The 8,090-nt window shown below is 34.0% G+C and overlaps 1 protein-coding gene across 4 annotated transcripts in view; it reads right to left on the reverse strand.

Annotated features, from left to right (window-relative positions):
* Window positions 1-8,090, reverse strand: part of LOC122631724 (sestrin homolog) — a 92,111-nt gene that overhangs the window by 67,621 nt on the left and 16,400 nt on the right. Inside the window, exon 1 of one of the 4 annotated variants that reach the window (XM_043817758.1) lies at window positions 2,644-3,075. The exons of the other annotated variants lie outside the window; for them this stretch is intronic. The gene's annotated coding sequence lies outside the window, so the exon portion shown is untranslated. Of the gene's footprint in view, window positions 1-2,643; window positions 3,076-8,090 lie in introns of those variants that run through there. 4 annotated transcript variants of the gene reach the window in all.

The raw sequence follows: 8,090 nt of genomic DNA on the forward strand, positions 1-8,090 counted from the left end.
AAAAAAAAACGTAATTATATGTAATTTTTCTTTTTGATAATTAATCGATATATGAATAACTTATTTTAGAGAAAAATAGAATTTTAGATAAAAAATAATTGTATCAGCAATTATCTAAATATAATGAATAATGACTAATTATTTCAAGGTACAAAATAAATATATATATATATATATATATATATAATTTGAACTTTGTTCGATGTTTTTCAGTTCTTTCCTTTTCGTTACGTGCCGACGAATATCAATCATCTGATCATTGTTGGCATGAGACAAATGATGATACTCCAAGAAGCAAAAGAAGGACATAGTGACGAAATACGTTTTCTGTGGTTATTCTTGGCACGTATGAGTTCCATTACGCTAACTCGCCCATCTAATTCGCTCGATCGCCTCGCATCGTATTAACGTTCGTGAGTTTGTGCACACGACGTGCCGGAAGCGTGAACCAATGCTTTCCTTCGTAGTTATAATGTAATTCAAGCTTGATTGTGAATGTAATTAGAATTAGAAAAGCGTTGGATGAGAAGGAACTTTAAATCCGATAAATTTCATAATCAACTCCCATTTAAGAAGAAAGTAAAGGTAAAGAATATTGTCCTCTATTGATTTATAGGACTTATGTAAGAGAGCCACGATAATCATTGATTCTTTGGAAAGCAAAGTTCGCACGTGGATGACGTTGAAACTCAAAGTCCTCGAAATATCGTAAATTTATTTATGCGAATATATCGTCTCGTTATTACTTGCATTTTATGAAATCATATTGGGAAAGAACCGATCAATTGAAAATACAGATACATTGTTGACACGAGACAAAACAAATAATCCAACTTTATGTCTTTTCTTCTTTCTTTTCTTTTCTTTTTTCAAAGGCAATTTAAAAAAAAGAAAAAAAGGAAAAAACAATCCCGAATTATCAAATTCATCTTTTAAAAAAGATACAAGGATAGATACGAAGGCTATTTTTTGTTCCGATGATATCATATTTTTAAATTGCTCTAATTTCTTTGTAAAATATACCGCTGGTACACTCACTGAATTCCTCGTATATATGTCAGCTAAAGCTCATTCTTCGGTCACCTGTACATTTACAAAAAGCTTTTACGTAAAGTACAAATGCATTTATGCATGGTTATCGTGCTATTACACGGACCAACGTGGGAGATAACGATACACCGTATTATTGCGACATCGATTACGATATTACCAACGACACTAATCGAAATCGATAAGAACTAATAAGTGTTCTCCTTCTCTCTCCTTCCCTCTATATATATATATATATATATATATATATATATATATGTGTGTGTGTTCATAAAGGTATTATTATCCCTTTGGGAAATTCTAATCCGTACAACATAATTAAAAACTAATATCAAATACGTTGATTGGATTGTAAGGTTAAATTGTTCTTCTAATTCAAGCGAGATCGTAATATAATTTATTCTATCTTTATCATATTATTATATATCTTCTATAATTATCGCGCACGCGTGCTGTTCAATAATTTCTGTCTATTTGGAATAATATATTTTCTAAAATTATCTATTATCGGGAACGTACGATTTAAGATAAAATATTTACGTTACCATTCATTCTATTAACGCGGAAGTTCTATTCTCTCGCTCAATGTTACGCGTGTACGTCGTACACAAGGTCATATTCTTTTAACAAGTAAAATAAACACTCCTTGTAACGTAATAATTTGACAAATATCTAACTTGTTTAACTTCGAAGAAACAAGACCATTGTAAACGTGACCTTCATCGATGTTATCTATTTTTCTGTCGTAAAATGATTGAATATATACGTTGTTTACAGATAAATTTACAAATGTTTTTCTTCTGCACGTGTAGATATTGTTTTGATAACGAAAGAATAATTCGCAAAATCTGTGCATGTACAAGTCGCAAAGGAAAAGAAGGATTAGTAAATTTTCTCATTATAATACGTTTGCGCAGGTATAAGTATCCCTTTGTCGAAACTATTTTCGCTCGTACAATGGCCAACGTACGGTTAATTTATCAGCAAAAAATCCTAATCCTACGGATTAAAGAATCGTTGAAAAGAATTTCAACTTTCTCTTCTATTCCCTAGGCATAGTAACGATATAACTGCATTGTCCAAAAGAATGTCGAACATTGAGTAAAAAGAGAAAGAAGATAAAATTAAGCGTCGTTTACAATTCTAAGAAAACTCCTTCGAGTAAATAAAAATAAATTTCTGCTTCAACAGCTCAATAAATATTCGATTATATTTAAAATCAATGGTAAGTATAAAACAAACTCTTCATCGTGTCCTTCGATCTTCTGAATCTAAAAATGGGATCTACTTTTATTCTTGGAGCTCGTAAATCGTAGACATTGAATGCCGTGCTATAAAAAGATACGGTCGACGGACTGCTGGGAGAATAAGTTAGTAGTATCATTTAAAAATAAAATAAAAAGGAGAAAATAAAGGGAGATAAACGATTCAACGTAGATTCTAATCGCATACATTGAAATCGTGGAAACGTGAGAACATATGGAAAGGTAGCTAAGAGAGAGAAAAAAAAAAAAAGAAAAGAAAAAAGATAGATAATATTTTCGCAATATGCAAGGTGAAGGTAACAATTTGAACGTATATAGATATACATACTTGTTGTATATATACGACGAAGAGAGGGAGTAGACTTGCCAATGCAAAACAGAAAGAGGGAGAGAGAAGGAGATGTATAAGTGGGTAAGTGAATGGGGGAGCAAATACAGTCCACGACGATTTTCTTTCTCTCTCTCTCTCTCTCTCTCTCTCTCTCTCTTTCTCTTTTACACGCGAGCCCAACGAAGCACGTGAGTCCTTTGAGGTGGAAAGCAGTTGCGGTGAAGAATCGAGAACAAGGCAAACGATCGTGTCAGAAGGAACACTCGTCGACGACGACGACGACGACGACGACGACGACGACAGACACTCGCGAAGACGAAGGATGTCTCTCCTTGTCTCTCTTAACACGTTTAAAGGCGACACGCTACGAACGGATCGAATCAAAACACGTGCAACCTCTACAGTGCCTGACGCCGGAATGAACGCGCGACGAGCAAGCGCTCGTCTACCACCCGCCGACATCCCCCTCCAGATTCTCCTACCTAACGACCGAAAGAGACCGAAGACGAAGACGAACGAATGGCTTACCGAGCGAAAGGAGTCGATCGAATCGAATTCCTTTCGATGGATCCTTCTTTTCGAGAGAGCATGCAAACCTTTATTTTCTTTTCTTTTCTTTTCTCTTCTAATACCGATTTTCTGTCGAATGGAAGATACGTTGTCATTAAATATATATATATATCCTATATATTTTATGTATCTTTTTTTACACATACACACACACAGAGAAGGAGAGAGAGAGACAGACAGACAAATGTATGTATAGATATATATATATATATGCAGATGTATATATAGATTATATATATATATATATATATATATATATATATATACATACACACATATATATCCAATGATATCTTGTACTTTGAATCTTGAATAATCCACTTGTCAATTTTCTATTTGAAGTTATTAAAGAAATTAATTTCCTTAGTGAAATATAGATAAGAATGATAAGAGAGAGAGGGGGGAGGGAGAAGGAGAGAGAGAGAGAGAGAGAGAGAGAGAGAGAGAAAGAAAGGAAAAATATCTGGTAAAATTCGAGCTAAAATAAATCACAATAAAATTATTATACTTCGATGAGCTCAATGACTTGACATCGGGTTCTATTTATCTTGAAGAGAGGTCAAGTAGTAGCCGAGCGTGGGCCGAGTGTTCTTACTGCTTATACATATACTATAGCTACTATTAACTATAGATATATACATAAACACATACGTGCTCCAATAAGAAGAACCTTCCTACTTTCCATTCGAAACCATGTGGGTTCGCGATTATAAAATGATACGTATGGCACGTGAGAAGATACTCGTATCGATCGTTTTTCTATTTCTTTTCTTATTTCATTGATTCCTTTCTCACGAGCAACCGAGTCGCTAGATTATCTATCTACGTATATAGAATAATATCGCGAAAGAAATTGTAAAAATACATCGTTGGTAGGAGATCGATATCCCTTGATTTAAAATTTAAAACGTAATAGGACGACCTTGAGAGGAAAGAGGGAGAAAAAAAAAAAGAAAAAAACTGTAATCATGCATCAGAGTGCACTTATGATCGATGCGCGAGTTGCATTCGGAAATGAGTATCGACCGTCAAAGCACTAATACTATGCAACGAAGTAATATATGTAGATGTACGTATGCATGTACATACGTAGATAAATGGCTGCGAAACATCCTACTCATAAACAGAGAGAGAAAGAGAGAGAGAGAGAGAGAGAGAGAGAGATCACATTTCATAAAATTCTGTCGACCTTGCATTCGATAAAACGAGACACGACATTTCGTTACCTTTATTCGATCTTATACACGGTGAACCTTATTTTTGCAGCGTATATTTTCTCGATATATTTTCTTGTCACTTTCGGACATCCACATTACGAGAATGAATATTTTATTTGGGTGAAAAAGAAAAAGGTCGTTGCCGAGATAAAAGATTCAAGGCTTTCCTTAAAGCCCGTTGGATTATCTCAACGAACGTGAAAATATGGAGAGTAGTAAGTACGTACCGGCATCGTCGTCTAGCGGATGAAAACGTAATTTGCGTTCAAAGTAAAGTTTCCATCGAGATACACAAGGAATTACAGTAGCTCGTAATACTTTGCATGCATATCGACAGACGACTGCTTTGAGCTTGGCTATGCTAGAAAATTCTTCTACGAGATAAACAACGTAGTTGTTGTTCCCATAACGAGGATGAAACGTACGATCGAAAAGACGCTGACTACGCTGAACGAGAAAAAGCTTACGACGTTTCGATAAGATTCTAAAGGACTACCTTAACCGTAGCTTGTTTTTCACCTATTTTCCATAAAACATACGTATTAAAGATCGTAAGGAAAAGCTTACTATAACGACTCTAATATGTAAATCAATTTCTAACTTTTGCTATGACGAATTTCGAGGATATAACGAATGACTTACGATAAGTAATATATGAAAAATAAGTGGAACGTATCTATAGAGGAGGGAAAAAGGATCGTCGATAAAGATAACAAATACGAATTCTGAAGAAGATTTGCTTTGTGTATGTGTTTATCGTGTATACGCGAAGAGGAGAGGGAGACGAAGAAGAAGAAGGAGAAGGAGAAGGGGGAGGAGGAGGAAAGGGAGAAGACAAATAAAAAGAAGAGAGAGGGAAATATAGCTTACATAAAACACGCGATTATATTTCGCACGCTGATGTTTCTAGTTTCAGATAACGTGAAAACCGCGACGTGTGCTCGATGAGTTATTATTACCATCTGGAGCACGTCAGAAACAAGCAACAACCGTGCAATTGCCGCCTAGTCTCCCATTTTGCACGGTGGAGAAAGCACGAACTACTTAAAACACCTACCCTATCGTTTTAAAGCTTTTAATCACGAACAATGTTATACGAAAAACGTTAGCGCGTATATAATTTTCAAATAAATCTTACTGAGTATTATTGTGATACGTTAATGAAAGTTCGCTTCTTCTTTTTTCTTATGATAATACGTTAAAAAGAAAAAAAGAGGAAAAAAAAGAAGGAAAGGAAATATGACCTTTTAGATTCGTATGCTTTGCAAAAAAATATGCAATTCAAATGTTTACTCGTATCGTGTTTTTATCATTAGCATAACGAAACATACAAAACCGGTCACCGAATTATAAATGACTTTTGATATAACAAAGAAGTGTAAAAACCCATAAACATTAATTTGAATTGCACGTTGGATTTTTTGAAGAACAATGAAGTAGATATATATGTCATGTACGTATGACACCGAACAAAGTTCGATAATGATTTGCAATGAGAAGTCGGACTTGAAATAAATCGCGACGTAAAAAACGAAAATTGTAAGAAATCGAGCGATGGATTATCCATAACGTGTTCCTGAGTTAAATCAATGACGTGGAAACTCTACAGCTTTAAGATAAAGTGTACTTAAGTGTTCTCTAACTAAAATAAAAATCAAAGTCTCTACTTTCTTCTATTTTTTCTTGTCTCTATCATTCTTCTCATTCGAATTATCAACTTTTTGGATCTATTTTTTCTTCTCTCATTATTATATATTCCATATAATGTATGTTTATCTGTAGAAAAAAAAAAGGGAGGAAAAGAAAAAAAGGAAAATTTATTTTCGTGGCTCGCATACTCGTTTCATTTAACTACCGCGAAATCACGGCGCATGAGAATGCAGCGTGTAACTGTCGAGAACACACGTACGTATGTAAACTCGGTTGCGATGAACCTCGACCATCCCGTTCTCTCTTCTAAAATGTACTTCATGATAAATAAAAGAAGAAACAAAAAAAAAAAAGCACGAATAACGCTATAAAATTATTACGAATTAAATACTTGAGATTAAACGAAGAACGAATGGAGATAATTAAAAACTCTCGAAAAACTTATATAATGACTATACGAGTAAACTGATACGAAAATTATTTCGAAACCTACAAACTCTTATAAACGCATTAACAATATTTACGATAGAAACATATACGTAAAATATAGCGAGATATTTACATGACAAATTTCACTATTCTCTGATCGTCTCTATATAATCTAATCTCTAGCATATTTTCTATTCGTTCGCGTGCACGAAATCATCGGAGTATAAAAAGATCGTCATCGTTGAATACATTGAAAATCTTTCTGGTTGACGACGAACGTAATCTAGAATACGTAGTTGAAATGCATAAATAACGAATGGGATTCATAAAAGAAAAAAGAAAAAAGAAAAAAAAAAAGAAATAACTAGAACAAAAGAGGAAGAAAAAAAACTAAGTTACAAGAATCGAAACATTCAGAAATATCAAGAGAGTCTGGCGGGAAAAAAAAATAGAATAAAAAGTGAGAGGAATAAGAGAAACGAAAAGAGAGAGAGAGAGGGGGAGGGGAGAGGTAGAATGAGGAGAGGTAGAAGAAGCATGGATAGAAAGAGATTCAATTAGACCTTTAATGGAGCTTGTATACGAGCCACTTAAAGCCACTTGCGGCCGGTGGAGCTAGCTGTTACTTGCATTGACCCAAGCACGATTCCCTTTAACTTCTTCTCTCCCTTCTCCGAATCTTCTCTTAACCTCCCTCCTCTTTCTCTCTCTTTCTCTACCCCTAACATGCCCTATGATTCCGCTATTTCTCACTTACGTCCCTCCCTCCTTCCTTTCCACCCTCTTTCTGTTCCATTTCTCTTACAAACCTCGCGAACTTCGATCGTCCAAGCGAGACGAACACCATCGGTTTTATACGACATACCTACTGGAAATTTAAGTCGACTTGTGAAGTACAAGCAGTAGCCTTATAAGATTTACTGTTCGCTAATCTCACGATCGAGAAAAGGATAAGAAAATCGTTATAGTTATTTAAAGAATGACAACTTATTAAAAATCTTTCCTAGAAACATTCCGAGCATACCTTCGACTGTAATCTGTTTTCTCAATTTTGAGCGATAATCTTCTCTTGAAAAATATAGATTTCATTTAATCTCATAATATTTCATGTAATCTAACGTATATAATATTTCATATTTACTTACCTTTTTATCAACCATTTCGTAGATATTCTTTCCGTCGATGTGAGTAACAAAACCGATACATTTCGACGATCACCAATTCGACGATATAAAAAAATATATACATATATATATATATATATACACACACATACATATTATATATATATATATATATAAATATATATAAAAGATAACGAAATAACTTCATCAAAAAACTTTGACGAGATTATGAAATTCATTGAGTTTTTCCAAGATCAATCGTAGTCCGTATTACTTCATAAACATTATAGTTCGTCAATACTTATAAAACTCGTTGAAAAATACGAAGATCGTATCTATAAACCAGATTTGCGAGATTCAAATTTCATAAAAGTATCTCGTGATATATGCATGTATATGAAATACGATAATTTTATTAATATATCGGATATCCTTCTTTTTTATTTTTTTTTTT

This window comes from Vespula pensylvanica, chromosome 9 (assembly GCF_014466175.1).
Source record: "Vespula pensylvanica isolate Volc-1 chromosome 9, ASM1446617v1, whole genome shotgun sequence".
NCBI classification, from domain to species: domain Eukaryota; kingdom Metazoa; phylum Arthropoda; class Insecta; order Hymenoptera; family Vespidae; genus Vespula; species Vespula pensylvanica.